Here is an 18,853-nt window from a genome sequence, read left to right as displayed (position 1 = left end):
GAAGTGATCTAAATCAGTCAAGCGTATTCAAAAAAATTTCCTTTAAAGCGAGTTACAGGAAAGCCTTGCTTCCTGTGCGTAAAGTATATTAGCTGCAACGGTACAATATGAGAACATCTTCTAGTTAAGTCGAGCCTTGTTTCTTGACTAAAGCCGTATTTTATTATTGGCCTGATTTTTTTTTTTTTTTTGCGAAAGGAATGTTCAGCAAAAATTTCTCAGAATAACGCACTTCCTGTTTACTTGTTTACAAAGATCAGTTTTTGATCCACTGTGTAAACACTGTTGACCGAAAATTGCTATCTGGCATTTAAACTTAAAAGAGGAAATCTGCTGTTTATTCCATAAAGCTTTCATCTGTTTCTTTTAGTTTAGTGCATCACACCAATTTAGGACATTTCGAAGACATCATGCCAAATCCTCTTCACCCACTGAGAACATATGTCACGCTATGCGCCACTGACGTCATATTGGTGTCTGTGGTGTGACATTTATCTTTCAATTTGCAAGGCTAAACACCAATGATAGCCAATCGTTTTCGACAGAAAATAATATAGGCATTCAACGATGTCGCTTGTTGTCCAAGGGTTCACAGGTCGCGACAGCAACGCGAATGAGACCCTGTTCAGATTATCGACGGAGAAGGAAAGAGGTTCGTGTGACTATTGTGTTAGATCGGAGTAAGCTGACTAAATTCTGCTATTACCTCACTCGTATTTCTCGACTCGTCAAGCGATGTAAATTTTACGTCAAGAGTCAGTATTGATTTCATCTCAGCGACGGGCGCGAAATTCCAACGTTTGTATCGTTAAATATCGGCGAAACCGGAAAGGTGAAACAGTGTTGAAAACTTAGAGAAGTATGGCCGAACTACCTGCAGATTTTATTCTGGGTGAGTATTTAAAATGGTGAGTAGTAAAATCCTGCTGCTAACCGCAGCTAGCAGCCTCCTGTGTTTATTCTGTGTGCGATGACTCAATCTCCATTGACTAGTGTGTTCAACTGTTAGAGACTAAAATTGATTGAGGAATAAAACCAAATTGGATGAGATCATATGGGCTAAGCTTTGTTAAGGTGTCTCTCTTACTTTGAATCTGTCATGGCAATCCGACTGTTTTCACTCAGGCGGCACAATTTCCAAGAGTTGGGTTGTATAAACTTATTAGTATTTCTTTTATTTAAAACTATTAATTATCGGTCAACCGAAGCGAAGACGAGATTTTCTTTTATTCTAAAACTTCATCAACTTTGATATGTTCGATTTGATACGGTTTGGAGGGAAGAAAATCAAAATGTGACTGTTTGATCAGTGCTGTGAATTTTGAAAATCGAAAGTTTCGTTTTCGTAGTTCATATAGATAAATGTACATGTTGCAGTTGTCAAACTGAGCGTGTAAACTTTTGTTTATAGTTCGAAACGAACCGTTGATGTTACATGTACTTTCATTATGTTCAAGAACTTGCATACTTTTAATTTACAAACCTTGTTTAGCTTCAGATCGGTTTGTGACAGGCAAAACAGATTAATTTAACCTTAAACCATAACCAGCAGGTTAGGAGCTGTTTCAACGACAGAGACATAACAATATTATTGCAAAGGACAGCCTAATATTTGCATATTCTTACAAAAAGCAAGAGTGGATCCTTTTCAAGTCTATTGAGAAAAATTGGATTGGGAATTAGCATTAAACATGTTTAGTTTAGTAAAGCTTGGGAATTAGCATTAAACATGTTTAGTTTGGTAAAGCTATACTTTTTCAAACAGCCGTGATCTGAAAAATTTCATGATAGTAAATTGAATACTCTCTGGAAACCTTGGAATTGCGTTCTTTGTCACAAAATTTTCATTTAGTTTTGTCACCAAAAAACAAGTGATAGCATGTTAGGTGAAGTTAACAACTAAAAAGATTAGTGGATTCCAAGAAGTGTTCGCTCTCTTTGTAGGCAAGCTAAGGCCTAACAGATATTTTGTGATTGAGATATTTCGGCGACAATACTATTAATCGGTGTCAAGAATTGCCCATGAATTTTACATCTTCCAAAACAGCGTTCTGAAGTTAAACGCCCCCAAAGTGATAATAATGTCGTAACTTTTTCGCAGCTTTTTATTTTGGCCATTGTCAAGAGATAATCACACGGAATGTACTGAAGTCCTTTAGATATAGGACGATTCATTACTGTATTATAAGGTTACGTCCACTTATTGAACCAGGAAATTAGACTAGTGAGGGAAAAAATAGAAATGTGGTTGTGAAAATTGACTGACATGAAAAGTACCATTTAAAATGAAATGCAAATTTTGTAAATCCACTTAGAGAAACAGCACATTGTGCTCCAGGAAATCCCATAGTGTAATTAAGAATCTGGATATCTCTTAATCAATATATTGTAGGGAGAATGGTACTGGAATACTTCAGTACATGTTAGTCTTTAAACAACAATACCTACAACCCTAATTAACATATTCTTTTTCAATATTTGAAATCAGGAGATGAGAAGAGATTTGTTGTACCTTAACACTAAACTTTGTGAAGCAATGGTATAGAGATACTAAAATTTTCATAATCTTCCCAATTGAATCGTTATTGTCATTACACATTGAGCCTGAGCATTTATTATCACATTGTGTTCTAAAACTATATGGAATTGGAGTTAAGTTAAACCTTGCCCATATGCAAGTTTCCTCTCAATGATGAAAAAAGACACAACAAACTTGTTTAGTGTTAAAAACCAACAATGACTCATTATATTTTTAGTGTCAGTATAACAGAGAGACATTACAAAGATTGTTGATCACTTTGGATAACTGAATGATTTTGAATCTGGTGGTGTCACTTCTGCTCACTGTAGGCATTGAAGTCATCAGCTTGACACCTTTCCAAAATTAGGGATTGGTCATTTATGTTAAGGAGGGGAGGAGGGGCTAGTACATTTTCATTTTTCACTTGTATCTAATTTCCAGAGGAAATGTTCTTGGCACTGGATAAAGTAATGTGGTCCTTAAAGAGTAGCTTGTTGTTGGTCCCTTCAGGGCTGTTTTCTTTTGCAGAGAGGAAAATGGAATGACTCCATTTGCACCTATAATAAATGACCAGTTCCTTATACTCAGCTGCATGACGTGCTATTTTGATAACCAATATTCCCAGTTCTGAAGACTGACCTATTTAGTGTAATTTAAAGTCTTTTTTGTAAAGTACCATGAAAGAGATGGTTTTGGGCCATTAGTGTAGCATGTGGTGGTAATGGGATGGTGTTTTAAAAAAATTGGACAAGAAAATGGACCTCTTTGTCATATTTCGCTTATTGATCCCTAGATGGACATGTGGAGGGATATGTTTAGTCTGCATATCTTGATAACATTGCTGAGAATCAACTTTCACCTCTTGTTTACAGTAAACAAGTGTACAGAGAACTGCATAATTATTCTTCTTCAGGTTTTCTGCTATTACAAATATTATCACCTCATTTGACAGATGTATTCTGGTCACTTCCATTTCATTTGAGAATGTTCTGAAATGTAGGTAGAAAAATAGATTTATTAATATAACCAGATACTAATTTCTACTTTTTTCCTTTTTTATTTGAAAGATCCATGTAAATGTAGTTTATTTTGAAGAGCCACTTTTAAATAGAGTGCACATATTAATGCAATGGGTTTAATTTATGCCATTTTAATTAATTAAAGCATTCAACAATGAAATGGTTTTTTTTTGGTCTGGAAATGAAAGTGATTAATAATAGATGTGCTTACAAGCATAAATCTTTGGCACATATCATAGCTTACATGATGCTACATGGCTTCAACAATCTTGCATTGGTTTGAGGTATAAATTCAATGTTGCTGTCTTTATTTCTTCTGTTTTTTTATGCCTGATGTTGTTATTCTGCTGGCTGTTAGATTAAGATACAAATTTCTCTAATAAAATAAGATTGTGATGCCTATGTAATTATATTGAACCAAAAATTTTATACTAATCTTGTATTTTTTAATTTTATAGGAAGGTTCAATGTAGAATATTAGATGTGAATGATGTTGTAAAAAAAAGATTTATTCAATTGCTACATAAATTCAATACATTATTCTTTGTGTTTCTTTGGATATTTTAAGTCTCCAGATATGTTCTTAAATGCTTGTGTTAATAACTAATTGAAAATGAATTGAGATCTGCTGTAAATCTTCTGAATTTTATGAAACTCATTTTGTTCAGCCAGCAGTTTCTTTGATGATATTTTTTCATTCTTCTCTGCATTTTGCTTTTGGATATTCAACTTGGAGAAGCACATTTTGTTTCATTATGTTGGTTTTTTCTGTAGACTGTTACAAAAATCCCTTTTAATTCATGTCATGCTGCAGATTCATATCTCCTCTTTTAACCTTAAAATTATACATAGATTTCATTTGAATATCAATGTTTCACTTTCTGATACTTTTGGATGCGAACAGAGTGCTACCAGTAGTACTTAGGGGTACATAGATTTAATAGTTTATATAGGATGAATATCTAAAATATTATATAATTATGTATATATGTATATATTTTTTGGAAAGGGGAATTTTGTACCCTTATGAAGTGAAATTAGACCCTGTAAATTTGGCCAAATATTAACAGCAAAAGGTTTCCAAAGAACATCCCAGACACTGCCAGTTTTCTCAGTAATTTCAAGTGAAAATTTCAAATGCATGTAAAATTTGTAAGGTGAGAGGCATATGAGAAGCATGTTAAAATATTATTTCTTGATTTCATATGGCTTGTGGCAGGAGAAGTTTTAAACTGAACTAAACTGAAACTAATTATGGTCAACTTTTCTTTCTTATTTTTGGTGAGCACTATTCTTTCACATATTGGGCTTGAACTCTTAATGAAGGCTTCCAGTTTCACACACCAAAAGTGAAATTCACAGGCATGTCAGAGTAACAGATTCTGGTCAATATTGTGCCACATATAGTGTATCACATGGTTAATTTATTTCATATGTCTTTCAGAAGTCTTTCACATGTCTTTCAAATGTCTTTGACTTGGTTACTTTACATAGAGAGATCAATTGGAATGAATTTTGTTAAGACATAACCCTAAATTTTTTGTTAAATCTCTTAAGGCAAGATATCAGCAACACGGGCATGTCAAGCAACATGTCACAAAGGTCATTTCACAATCAGCAAAAAACAGGGCTCTGGGGATCTTGTAAAATCATCAATGATAATCTAGGATTTTGCTTACGTATGGAGACAAAGCTCTTAACTCTTTACTCCCTAGCATCAGCATGCACATTTTCCACAGTGTTCTTAATTTATTCCTCAGCGATGACAAGGAGAATTTAATTAGAAATCAAGAGCTGTTAAAGTTTGCAATCATTTCCTTGATTCTCATGACCACATTTCGATCAAAAACTTTTCAGTGTTCCTGTTTTTCTAATTTAGCAAGGAATTACGTGAGTATTTTTAAGAAAATGCTGTAATCCTTTGAAAAGTGATTTTTCAATTGCTGATCCTTTGAATGAGTTTGGAATCCTTCAGAATTTTTTGAATAATCACTTCAAATATTTTGTGATTACTCAGAGTTTGTATACATCCAATTCTTTCCAGCTAAATTGGTGATAATTAATTAAATTGCTTTTTACTTCATAGAATTTCAAGCTGGACTTTCCAAATTGAATTTTTTCCTTCAAAACACATTATCAAATGAATCCCTGAGCAGCGAAGCTGATGTGCACAAACAAGAATGTGTTACTCTTGTGGAAGGAATGATTAGTTCTCTAAACAACATGAAAAACAGCAACATGAAGGATGACAATCTCCTTAATAATGGACTCTCTGTTTCAAGTCAATCATTGGATGAAACATATGATTTGAATGGAATTGCTGACCAAGGGATTCCCCGCAGTGGTTCCCTTCCGGATATGTCCAATTATATGCAACCAGAGGATTTAGGAAACTGGCAAGCAAGCAAGACTAAAAAGGTATTTACTGCTACATTTTAATAAAAAAATTTGTGGAGTAATTGTTAGTCCTTGGTGAACACTGCAAATGAATCATGTGGCCAGTCACAGATGTTCAAGACTGTTGTAATTTGGATCTATACCATTTTCTTTTCTTACATGTAGCTCAAATAAAGAATATTTGAAGGTATAATTGTATCTCTATCTATAATGATTTTCTTACCACGAGTGCAAAAAAGCCATGGCCTTAAGTTGATTTGTCTGGTGCTTTGCTCTGAGAAAACATATATGATATTTTTGATAATCGATAAACAATTTTTAAGGTTTAAAATTATTCTGTAAAACTAACAGTTGAGATTCAAACTTTTAAAAGTGAACATACTAAATAGTTAATAGGATTATTTACAATGCAGTAATAAAAATGATCAAATGAAATATGATAACCACAACAATCAACATTAGGATGTCTTTTTAAAGCTTATACAGCACTGTGTTGAAAAATTATCAAGTTTTTAGTCTCCTCTGCACTTTGTAAAGTCACAAAATTGTAGATTGTTGCACTGATAAATGAATTTTGTTATAATTTCATAAAATAACAGTGTTGAATTAAAACAGACAATCAAATTAAAACCAAAAAAAAAGATTTTTTGGCAGCCTCTTTTATCTCTCTTCCTTCTTCATTGTTTCTCCCTGAGAAGCAAGGGGGGTACAACCAATCCTTCTTGTAATTTTGTATTTATCTCATCTAAATACTGTTGCGGTGATTTTCTAACTTTACAGGACAGACCAGTTTTTGATTTGCCAGATGGCAAGATAGCATCTAAATTAAAAGGTCAACAATCAGGTTAATTACAACAAATTTTAACTGTTTGGTCTAGAGGGTAAATTAAACTGTGACAACTAAATCTAAAGTTATTTTTAACTTAAACTTGCTAACTTTTTCTGTTCTTTCTTGTAACTTGTAACATAAACAGGGATCTTATTATGCTGACTTTGATCATGAAGAGATTAACTTAAATGACTTGCGTCAACTTGTTATCTATCATCCCACTGAAGAAGAAGAGGACACCTCTGACAATAATGAGGATGATGTTCATCATCATAACACCTTAAATACTTCAAATGAACTAAACACATCAAACTGTTCCCCAGTCAATAAACGAAAGAGTCGCAAGAGAGACAGTGCAGCATTGTTTGACATTTCTCTGGAAGATTTGACTGAGCCAGATTTTGCAGGACTTTTGAGGGAGAAGCACAGTGAAAAGCTCTGGTGGTGTGTTCTTATCGACCAGCATCTGTGCATATTTCCTTCTCAAGATCCAGAAGAAGTAGCATATGATGTCATCATCATGCCATGTTGTCAGATCTCTTTGGATGATCGGCTTATGCGCACACCTGTGTTTAGACTGACTCAGTCAGACATGGCGCCTTGGGTGTTTGTTGCTTCTAACAATGATGAACTGAAAGAGTGGATGAAGGTTTTAACTATTGCTGCATCTGCTGGTAAACATTCCTCTGTTGCACCTTCTAATACAAACGAAAAAAAATTATCTACTCCTCCCCAAGCTCCTCTTATGCAGTCCATTTTAGAGGAGGAGGAGGAGGAAGAACTTGATGAAGCATCTTTGAGTAGCTCTTTCAAATCAGATGCTAACCATCTTTCATCTCAATCCTTCAAGAAATGTTCTGAGTTAAATGAGGTAAAGGGCCTTTATATATAAAAGTAATCTTCTTAAATCTTTGATGATCTGTCATAAACAGTAATTTAGAGTTTATTTTTTTGATTGCTAACTGTTGCATTTTTATGCTAATTTTATCCTGTTTTGCAGACATATTTATTTCCCTTTATTTAAAGTTGTTTTTGTTTTCTTAAAGTTGGTTTGAAGTACTTATTGCACCTTAAGTTCTTAAATTGGGCATATTTAAATTTTGATGTGTTTGATTTATCTAGGAGGTTGCAGTTACATTTTACTGCTCTAACAGATAAATCATACAATGAAAGGTTTAATGTTGAATCTTAGCTAAAAAATTTAAAGTGTGAAATGACTCATCAATGTTAAAGTGGATATTTACATTCTACATCAATTTTGCGTGACTCGATGTAGTCTTGGAAAGAGACTTTTGTTGGTAGCAATTGCAGTTTGAGAACCTTATTAAAAGTAATCATTAGATTCAAGTGAGGAGTTGTTTCTCAGTTGAGTGTTATTAGTCAGTTTGCAGTGATGTTATTGGCTGCCAGACTTATGTGTTGGTAGCAAATATAGTTAATTGTTGGTTTTTTTATTAAACCCTTTCATTCCCATGATTCATTAGTAACTCTCCTGTCTGTCTGTTGTACAATTCTCATGTTGTTAATTCAGAGAATTTGGTATAGGATCAATTAACAATCTACCAATTAATATTTCTCTATATTCTCATCACTTATCTACTTAATATTGTATTGATGTTGTAAGGAGAAATTCCATCTTGGTCACTCATGGGAGTTAAAAGGTTTATCTGTTGGTTAATTCAGGTTCTTGTGTTCTATTTTGTCCATTCATTGTCAAGCCATCTTTGTTGCTATTCAAAGCCATCTGAGGTTAATTGGAGTGTCAAGTGTGGCAATTGGTACAATCTAGATAGAGATAGCTAGACTATATTTAGCAAGTTTTATCACCAAATCATAAATTGCGAAATAAATGTGTCTAATCATGTTAGGAATACAGTCTTTTTACAGCACAGAAATAGAATAGAAGTGGGTTTTACCTGCCAGTAAGCATGATGGTTTGAGTACTGAATCTTATCTATATCTTGAGTCACAGATAAGTTAAATCCATAATAATAGATTGTTCTTAAGAGGAACACCACATTGCTTATTTTGCATCTTTTTCCGAGCAAAGTGACATATTCATTAAGAAGCATTTTTAAGCAATCTTCCCCAGTGAAAATTGAAGCTTAATCAATATTGAAAGAAATATCCACAAAATCAGTTCACCAGTTACTTTGAACACTTAACCTTATGTAAGGTGTAATCATTTTAACTGCCACTGACTGTCAATTTCTGATATGGTCTTTAACTTAGCATTATCAAAATAACACTTGTGGTGAAGCTACTGGTGAATATCACTGTGTCAGATGCTTAATTTGAATATTAATGACTTTCAATATCTTCTTTCTGTATTGTCTCAGTTGCTTGATATAACTTCATTTGTAATTCTGATAAATTTCTAAGAATTTGTTACTTATACATTTTCCCTGAAAAGAAATGTAAAATTTGGAAAAGGTATCTACATTTTGGTTTTCTGAATTTAAACTAAAATCTATTTTTAAACTGATATACCCTGATAGAGTCGAGCTGTGGTGAAACTAGTCGTTGCCTTATTGCCTAGCCAGATGTCTGGGAAAATAGGTGCGCTATGCCTAATTAGAATGAATCAATATCAATTTTATATATTGGTATAAATTTATATGTAAATTGATCGCAAACAGAACTGAAAAATGTTATTTGCGTATTGAAGGAGTCTTATGTTATTTGAGAAGTTTGCTTTGATCACAAATATTTTTGGAAATCAACCACAATGCCTTGTCTTGCAAAGCTTTTTGCTCACATTCAGAGCTGGTCTATTGGATCACGTGTATGTATATTAATTGAATTAACACTGAACTGATAAGCGATATTTGTAAATATTTCATTTGCTATGAGAGGAAGTTATAGATATGAACAAAGCTACAAGCATGCATGTACTTGTCATATTTCTGTAAGCAGTTGTGATGCCACATTTCAGAGATATGAAGACAGTTCGAGCTAGGTGGAAGGATGTCTGTTGTTTTGTAAGGGATAAGTTGTTTCTTTGTATTTAGTCAACAAATTAGATCAAATTTCAAGGCTTGGCATAACAGCAATGGGAAAATTTCAACACAGTGTTAATGTTTTGATTGTGGACTTGAAGTTTCACTATTGCAATAATGAGTCCTGGGAGTGGAAACTGTGGAATTGGAAAAAAATTCTAGAAACCACTTGTAAAATATGATAGCATAACATTTTTAAAAACTTATAGTGTTATTGTTAGTATCAGTATTAACTTTTTTTTTTTCTTTTTTTCATGTTTGTGAGTCTGTTATTTTGTTATATATAGGCACTATTTTAGTAGGTGATGAGGTTGCTAAGGGAAGAACACAAACAAAATTATCTAGTTGCTTTTAAGTTGTTGCTAATAGTATGAATAATTGTTTTCACAGAGTGACAATAATCTGCCAGTAGGTTATGTGAATGGAGAATCTGTGAAAAATGGTTATGAGAAAAAAGAGCTACCTAAGAGGCCTGATGAAGTTGATGGAGAAAAGTTTGTAGAAGACCCTTATGAAGACGTAGCAAACCAAAAGAGAGCTGAAGAGAATTTTCAAGATGATGGATTTGCTACAGATGAATTTGACTCTGCTTCATCAGATGGTGGTGATGTATCAACAATCCCCCAAACACAACCAGTTCAGAAAGCTAAAAAGACAAAACAGTTCTTTAAATGGCTCAAGAAGAAGGCAAAGAAAGGCAAGCTCTTCAGTAGTCCTGAGGATGGGGTTGCCTTGGCAGGTTATGCATTCAAGTCAAATGACAGCTCCAAGCGCTGGTTCTTGATAAGAGAACAGAAATTGCTTTGTTTCAAAACAATCAAAGATGAGGATCCTGAAATAACAGTTGACCTGAATGGCAGCGAGATCAAAGTGGGAGAGGAAGAAAAAGCCAAGCTTGCAATTCAGGTGATAAGAGATGGTACAAATCATTTTACACTTGTGACCAAAACTTTGAAAGACTGGGAACGCTGGAAAAAGGCTTTCTTAATAGAATCTGGATTTATTCAACTTGCTGTCTCACTGACAGATACAAGTTCAGGGTTTTATGATCAAGAGGAAGATGGAGAAGAAGGTGAATATGTTACTCCCATAGCTTCTCCAGGATCAGAGAAGACTCCAACACCTACAAGCAACACTTTCCCGCTAAATAAAAACAATGAGACAGATGATGAAGACCTTTACATGGAAGTTGTTCCTTCTACGGTGACAACTGTGGAAAAATTGAAATCAACATCACCGTCTTCAAGTCTTCTGGAATTGGGACCACTCCCTCCTCTGCCACCTGATCTACCCCCGCGGAACACTCCAGATGGTGCAGAGGGAGATGGAAATGAAGAGAGCTGTCAAATCACATGGGAGAGTGAGGAGATTTATGAAGAGGTGTCCTCTTCAGTTGCTAATGCTGATAAAGTAATCAAATGGCAGGGCCTAAATTCCAAAAAAATAGAGGTGTGTCCAACTGGTATTCAAGGCAAACACTCTGATAAATCAGCTAAAGGTTAGTTATGTTGTAATTTTATTAACTACTTAAAGGAGTCAGGGTAATCATGTTATTTTCACTTCACCTAGAGTAGTAAAAATACAATTAAATTCACCATCTTACAAAAAGATGGTGGACTCACATAACCCAGAATTCTGCTTGCCACAATATGTCCAATTGAGGTAAAGCTAGTAAACCATATAATCTATTTTGTGAGATGCACAGAAATGCTTTTTTCTACTACATTAAATGTGATTTTACCACACTGACTTGAAACTTGAGGCTTGTTCATCTTAATTTTGAGGATCAATGAGATAATTGAGTTCTTAAGAATTTTCGAGGTTTTCTCAGCAGATTTCACCCTTTAACTCCCAAAATCTGATTGTTAACTCTCCCCTCTTGCTGATGCACATTTCCTTACATACATTAGTCATGACAATGACAACTTCTATTTGATGGGTTCAAGTATTCTCATTACTTGTTTGCTTGATAAGGTATTGATATTATGGGGAGAAGTTACATCTTCATCACTTCTGGGAGTTAAAGGTCAGAAAAGGAAAGGATTAGCTATTGATAAACAAGGAGCTTTGTTTGGCTTTCCTTTATTCCCTGAGGTTTACTGTTTACCTTAAAAAAGAAATGAGATTTGTAAGCAAATGGCCAAGCTCTTGTTGACTTTCAAATTGAAAGAGGAACAAAGAAAGAAGCTTAACTAAGTCGTATCAATCGTACCTTTCACAAAAACATTACATCTATGACATTACTCACATTTCATAGGTTTCCATAATTTAGATAATCACTTCTACTGATTACACTCCATTTTGTTTCTAGGTCCTGTCCCTGCTGGTGTTTCAGATGGTGCTATTGAAGATAGTGCTATAACAGCATCATCATTTCTGGACAATTCTTCAAAGCCCTCTGCAGGCAGACTTAATTCATCAGTCGGAGCGTGGTGTGCCAAAGGCAATGATAAACAGCAGTATCTTCAGATTGACCTTGGTAACATTTTTTAAGTGTTATTTTTGTAAATTAATATACCTAAAATTTGCAATATGGTCAATTCAATTTGAGAGATAACTTGTATTCGAGGCATATTTATGCTGAGGATCGAGGAGGATTTCGACTTCTCGAAATGTGTGGCCGCCATGTTGGGATGAGATATGAATTTCGTTTTAGGGGGGACCCAAGGGATAGGAGATAAGCAGGAGGACGCAGGGGAGAGGTGTGTGGGAAAAGCACTAGTACCCACTAGGTCATAAATCAAGAGATTGTACATAGTTTGTGAAATGAACGATGAAGGGAGATGAGAACTTCTTTAGAAGTAAATAAAGCAAGTAAGTAAATTTAGAAAAACGTACTGGACATGATTATTGAAATATTTTTGTAGGTGAGGTGGACAAAGTGTGTGGTGTGGCTTCACAAGGAAAACCAGGTTTTCTTGATCAGGGAGGTTGGTTTGTGAAGACTTACACACTGGCTTACAGCAAGAATGGAGAAAACTGGGCCAATTATAAAGAGTTTGGAATTGCTAAGGTAAAATCATTAGTTTGCTTGTGTTTTGGAGGTATCTCCAACTTATTGATTTCCTCGCTCTAAGGACTCCATATTTGCTCCTCAACGTGCAAGGGTCTTCTTTACCTCCGCCCCTCAACGACTCTTAGTTGTGTCGTTTTTTATTTGAGAAACAACTTCAATTGTTTTAATTTGGTAATCCAGAGCAAAAGGTTACTCAGCTTGTTTGTACATTTCTTTTATGTTAAATTGCTTGCATCAGTTCAAGTTCTAAGTGTTGTTCTTAATGCATTGTATTTTCTGACAGGTTTTCCAGGGTAACAGCGATCCTGACACAGTAGTCACGAACATGCTGAAAATGGCAGTGAATGCACGTTATGTGAGGATAAAGCCTCAGTCTTGGCATAACCACATTGCCATGCGTGTTGAGGTTTACAAAGGAGAAGCTAGTGAGTGCCTCCATATTACTTTAGGTGCTTGTTTTCAAAGGAAAAAAGAAGAGTTTGTGTGACTTTGGTTTCCGCATTGCGAGTAGAGTAGTTTTTTTTCTTACTGAAACAAAGATTCATGGTATCACAGAGGCATCATGTAAATTTTGATATCTCATTGATTCCAATGTATTAGTACAGTACTTGTCCTTGTCCTCGCTCGGGCCACCCACTATTTTTGTACTGCAATCAAGGTAGTGTTAGGTTGATTCAGATCATTTTCATTCACCCTTGAATAATCAAAAAGAAAATGGCTAAAGAAACGGCTCGTTATCAGCGCTTAAGTTATTTTTTTAAAATGTCCTTGTGCTCGAAAACTAAACGCAGGCTACACGATAATAAGTTACATGAAAGCAATAAAACAACTTAAAAAATAAACCAAATTTGCTCAATATGTTATAAATGAATTTAGACGGGCTCTAAGACACAGACTTTATTGATTATATCACAGTCGCTTCACTTCGGAAAACTGAACTCTTTGGCTCCTAACATCTTTTTAGTACTTCTCCTTACTCTCAGCTGTACAATTCTTGTGATGTTAGTTCGGATAGTTTGGTATTGTATCAACTAGTAATCCTGTAATTGATATTTTTCTTTATTCTCGTCACTTGTCTGCTTGACAATGTGTTGATATTGTAAGGAGAAATTTTGTCTTGGTCACTCAATGGAGTTAAAACAGATTTGGCGGTAGGAACTTTCGTAAAATTGTTTATAGGTCACACCTTATTCCTTTTTTTATCGCATGGTTTGGACCATTTTGTACGTTCTTCCTTTCTCAGGCTCGAAACTTACTGCTGGAATCCACAAATTAGCTGACACCCTGACAAAAACAACAAAGAAGAAAACAGCTGACCGGCAACGTGCTACATCCTCTCAAGTGGAGATAGAAGAGGAAGATGATTACAGCGCTGGTAAACCTACTTTGGAAAGAAATGATTCGTTTGACGAGAAGTTCAAGTACATTAATCGTCCATCCTCCAAGGAAAATCTGTTGGATGGAGATGAAGAGCGTGACAAAGAAAATCAAGTCACTGGTGTGGATAATGAAGCTGTTACTAACGAAGAAGAATTAGCTGCTGATGATTATCTGCAGTTGGTTAGAGAACCCACTGAAGAGGAAAAGCAGGTGGAATTGAAAGTTCAACAGAGAATCGAAGCGGGACGGAAAGGAGAACAGGTACGTTTGGTTTCTAAAGTCACCTTAATAACTTTATTTTTTTATATTTTCTTTTCAAATTGTATTTAGGGTTATAGGATAGGGAGCCACTTGTTCATGAGTTTATATACTGTTAGGTGTAACCCTGAGTAAATAACGTTGACAACTCTAGTCTCACTGATTAGTGCAAAATGTTTACGGGAACCGTAATGTACATAAACATTTCATTTTCGGCGACTACGTTTCTTATTTGAAGCAATCAAGTTTTTCTATTGGCGTAATACTAAGCTGTTAATTAAGGTAAAAATATGTTGAACCTGCTAAGAAGTAAGAAGTGGTAATGACGTGTGGTTTGGCATCTCACCATAACAGATTTCAATTTAGAGACTCGAGACAAGATTCTCTTTCATTGTTTAGTAAATGCGTGGTTCTTACTACAAATCCTTCGTCCTTATTATTCAACCCTAACGTTTTGATCATGTCGGTCTTTGTAAATTTTAAGAGCCGTTATATTGTTGTGAGTACACTTGACGTTATTTTTTTTGGCGAACAGGAAATATTTTTGTCAAATTCTAACACAACTGTTTTGCTCCTGCTCAAAGATTGGTAGATATGAAGTATCACAAGGAATCAAGGCTAGAAAAAGTCTGTATGAGAACAATCAACAAAGCGAGACGACCCAGGACCAAAGGAGAGACAGCGTATCCAAGGCTCCCAAGGAAACGGAGGTTGTAACAAAGAAACAAAAATACATTGTGGAAAAGAAAGAAGTTGAAGAAGAAAAAACTGAAAACAAAGCCAAGGATAAAAAGGAGAGAAATTCTTCTAATTCATCCCAACGGGGTAAGTAGCAAAGTACATATTTCGATCGCTTATCATATGAATGGAATTTGCAGCTAAGACTTTTAAGCAGATGGTACCGAAATTTTCCATCTTAAAGGCTTACAATCGGAAAGTACCTTTTTTTACTTTGCTGTTTATCATCCTCAACGAACGTCGAGGTTTCCGTCTAGAAAACAGTCATGATGGTGCCAACAAAAGGAGATTTTTTTGCCCAGTGATGTTACATACATTTAGGCAGCTTGTCTCGAGAAGAGTTATTATGAGATTTTCTAGGCAATGGATTTTAAAAAGCTAAAGTAATTGTAACAATACAATCTACATTATGGAGAAGGGGAAAGATACCTAGACGTAATGATGTGTGTGCACTTGTGACTCTCTCTTGGTGATGTTATGATAATTTTCATGGCATCTGGCAGGGTTTCTGATGACAGTGAATGTTATGGAAAACGGAAAATGAAATATTGATTGAAAAATGAAAATAACATGTGAAAGGAAATCCAATATTGAATTGGTTTCGCTATATTACGCCTGATGATTGGTCGAAATAAAAACGTGCCACTCTTTGCGAGTTTCAACCAATTCGATGTGAAGCTAAATCCTGTCTCTACTTGGTCACTTACGTTGTCCCGAGCTAGTCGGATACATTGATTTTTGATTATAAAGCTTATCTGAGGCTTGACAATTCTCTTCGCCAGATCCAGATAGAGAAAGAGAGGAGTTGGAGAAAACTGAAAAGGCTTTCCAGAACTATGCCAAGCAGCTGAAAGAGGAGGGAGGACCTGTTGTGAAAGAAAAAAGAGCTTCTATTGTCGCCTTAAACAGACTTAACTTCGAAGACCCGAGGAGTGCTTCAAAAGCTAAAGAGAATGGAACTTATCCTGAAAAAATGGAGAGTTTGCTGAAAGAAAAAGAAGAGCTTCTGAAAAGATGGAAAATCTGAGAAAGAGGTTATCAGTCGCCAAGGATAGGAAAATATTCTTCAGTCTGTCGACTTCCAGATCAAAGGCAACCACAGATGCTGACGCTGAATTCCATGAATCTCAAAATGAGATGACAAAGACAAAGAAAAGACTTATGGAAATTGAGAATGAAACGAAAAATCTGAAAGTGATGGAGTTAAGATACCAAAAGACACCTGAGAAGACAAATCCGGAGAAGCCGCTTCGTAAAAATAGTAGAGAATGTAAGCTGGGTTCGGTTGAGGTACAAAGCTCAAGGATGGCTATTTCATCCCCGTCCTCTGGGAAGGACAAGGAGAAAGAGCTTGCCCAGACAGGAAGTGTGTTGTCTCAGATCAAGGTAAGAATGGACTAAGACGAAAAGATGTTTAAACTGGGATCATTCATTTTGTACTTGTCTTTAGTCGTCGTCTAATGGGCATTCTGGTTTCTGTGGAAAACATTTCAAAGAACCACCCGTTTAATTCAAGTTTAGAGACAGAGCTTCCAAGATTTGACAAGTGATTCTTCCGTTCGGCATTTTCTTACTGACAAAGGAATTTTTGTTTCATTAAAATGCCACTCTTTCGCTGAGTAGTTTGTCGGTTCTTATGAGCTGTTTCCTGGAATGAGTTTTTAAATTGTGAGAATTGATAGCTGTTGGATGGATAATTCCTTACTTGCCAGGTGTTTTAACATGCTTTCGCTCTGACGAAGGGCTAACACTCGAAACATCAGCTTCAGAAACTCTTTACAGTGGCAAAGTTGCATTGTCAACTCAGTTGATAAAACCAAATTTTTTATAGCTTACGATCAAAACGAGAAATAGATTTGAAGGAAAAGAGTTTATGTAGTCGATATGCGCAGTAATATAACATAACTATTAAGTCATACGTGACGTTGGAGAAAGTCAGTAATCCCCGGCCAGACCTTTTAGAAATAAGGAATTGTGTTGTTACTTTTGGGGAAGCGTTCACAGTTTAAAGAAAGTCAGTAATCCCCGGCCAGACCTTTTAGAAATAAGGAATTGTGTTGTTACTTTTGGGGAAGCGTTCACAGTTTATTAACGGGACGTTTCCACTCTGAATGTAAACCTGATACTAAGCTTGCAGTTTTTATTTAACCAAGAGCAACTTAACTCACAGTTGTTGTTATTTTTCAGGTGTTTGAACAGATGAAGAAAAAGTGAAAGCATAAGGAAACTCAGGAGTTATGATTTGTCGGAGGAACTCTTTTTAATTTGGAGGAATATTTCATTCTGAGTAAATTGTAACTTCTACCTCTAGAATTTTTCGCCAAGAAGGCAACATACTCATATTGTTGTCTAATAAACTACTGTCAAAGCCTCCATACCTGCGCTAACACGTAGTTGCGTTACGTGTTGAAGCTAGTGGTTGAGTTATTAAGTGTTATTGCGTTTTAGCAAAGTGTTCACTTAGTGACGTGACACAAGTTACCTAGCGTGTATGTTTTCAAGACGTTGTACAAATAATTAAGTTAAGTCGTGTCTTCATCTTGAGTTAATCTCTCTGTAACGTATTAAAAAAAAAGACGCTAGTCCTTAATTATATTTGAATATTCAAAACGTGTTTTTTTAAAATACATTAGAGAGAATTATAACTGCATTTCATCGATTTCCATTCCTAAACAATTTCTAGCTCACGATGCGAAGAGAGCAATCACGCAAGTAGCTGAGAGTTTTATTTCAGTGGTCGTTAAGAACAACAAGTGGGTACTTTTACTAAGTTTTACTCAACTTAAAATCGCTAGTATAAAATGTGCACTCATTATAGGAGAGTGATACTTTTTATTTCATGTGTGTGGTGGTTTGTTATTGTCATTTTTTAACGGTCAAATTCGATTATCTAAGTCACTCCGTTTTAATTGCTCCGCACATTTTGAAATATAACATACTGCTTATTAAATATGCACCATAATAAAACTAAAAAATGTTTCGTAATGCCACTATTGGTAATTGTAAATTGTATTTAGGTGGCAGTAAGAATTATTTTTCCGACTAGCAAACGTTCGCTAAGCATTTTGTTGTTGATGAATGTAACGAGCTGAGTGTTCTTTCAAGCTTCCTTAAGGTATTACTTAAATGTTGTGTCATATATCAGCTGCTTTTTCTCAGAAGTTTTCAGGTTTTTTTTGTGTGTAATTAGTTGTGTTAAAGTGACGCTCAAGTAACGTAATACTACTTCGGCTCGGGTAAACATCTATTGCCAGTTTAGGACAAAATTACAACCTTTTGCTTAAATCAATGAATGTAGAGAGTTTTTCAACTCGTTAGCAAATAAACTTCACATTTTAAGTTTTTCGTGAATTTCGTTTTATTTCCTGCTTTCACGATTGTGTTTTCCATGTACCGGCCCAACGTCAGCTCCCTTTGTAACAAAGGCCAAACAGAAAAACATAAACTCTCTTAACGAGCGAATGAGAGCTCAAAATGTTAAGAAGCAAACTGCTAGAATTGAAGGAAAACGCGAAAAACCATGTTACTAACGGTTTTACTTTTGCCTGTATTTTCGTTTACGCTCTTTGTCGTTCAGGCTAGGATTAGGTTAATCTCTTCACGAGGTCACAGCGGATGGTTTATTTGACTAGTCTCGGAACGAGTATTTACGTCTTTCGTTTGTTACAGAACGGTTTTTCAATAAAGTCATAGTTC

General features: G+C 35.2%; 1 long non-coding RNA gene and 1 other non-coding gene across 2 annotated transcripts; one reads left to right on the top strand and one right to left on the bottom strand.

Annotated features, from left to right (window-relative positions):
* The first annotated feature begins 548 nt into the window (after positions 1 to 548).
* On the top strand, positions 549 to 18,508 carry LOC131793813 (uncharacterized). The gene is made up of 11 exons (XR_010718684.1): positions 549 to 892; positions 5,627 to 5,958; positions 6,912 to 7,637; positions 10,156 to 11,263; positions 12,077 to 12,244; positions 12,633 to 12,778; positions 13,065 to 13,206; positions 14,025 to 14,422; positions 15,004 to 15,244; positions 15,940 to 16,543; positions 17,345 to 18,508. It is a non-coding gene; the product is annotated as an uncharacterized protein (transcript).
* Positions 2,126 to 12,155, bottom strand: LOC131793814 (uncharacterized). The gene is made up of 3 exons (XR_009340921.2): positions 12,014 to 12,155; positions 3,462 to 3,510; positions 2,126 to 3,078 (listed from the first exon to the last, which is right to left on the bottom strand). It is a non-coding gene; the product is annotated as an uncharacterized lncRNA (long non-coding RNA).
* Positions 18,509 to 18,853: the final 345 nt, after the last annotated feature.

Source organism: Pocillopora verrucosa, chromosome 9 (assembly GCF_036669915.1).
Source record: "Pocillopora verrucosa isolate sample1 chromosome 9, ASM3666991v2, whole genome shotgun sequence".
In the NCBI taxonomy this organism is placed as follows: domain Eukaryota; kingdom Metazoa; phylum Cnidaria; class Anthozoa; order Scleractinia; family Pocilloporidae; genus Pocillopora; species Pocillopora verrucosa.
The sequence above is the reverse complement of the archived record's forward strand: the minus strand, read 5'-3'. Positions and strand labels throughout refer to the sequence as shown.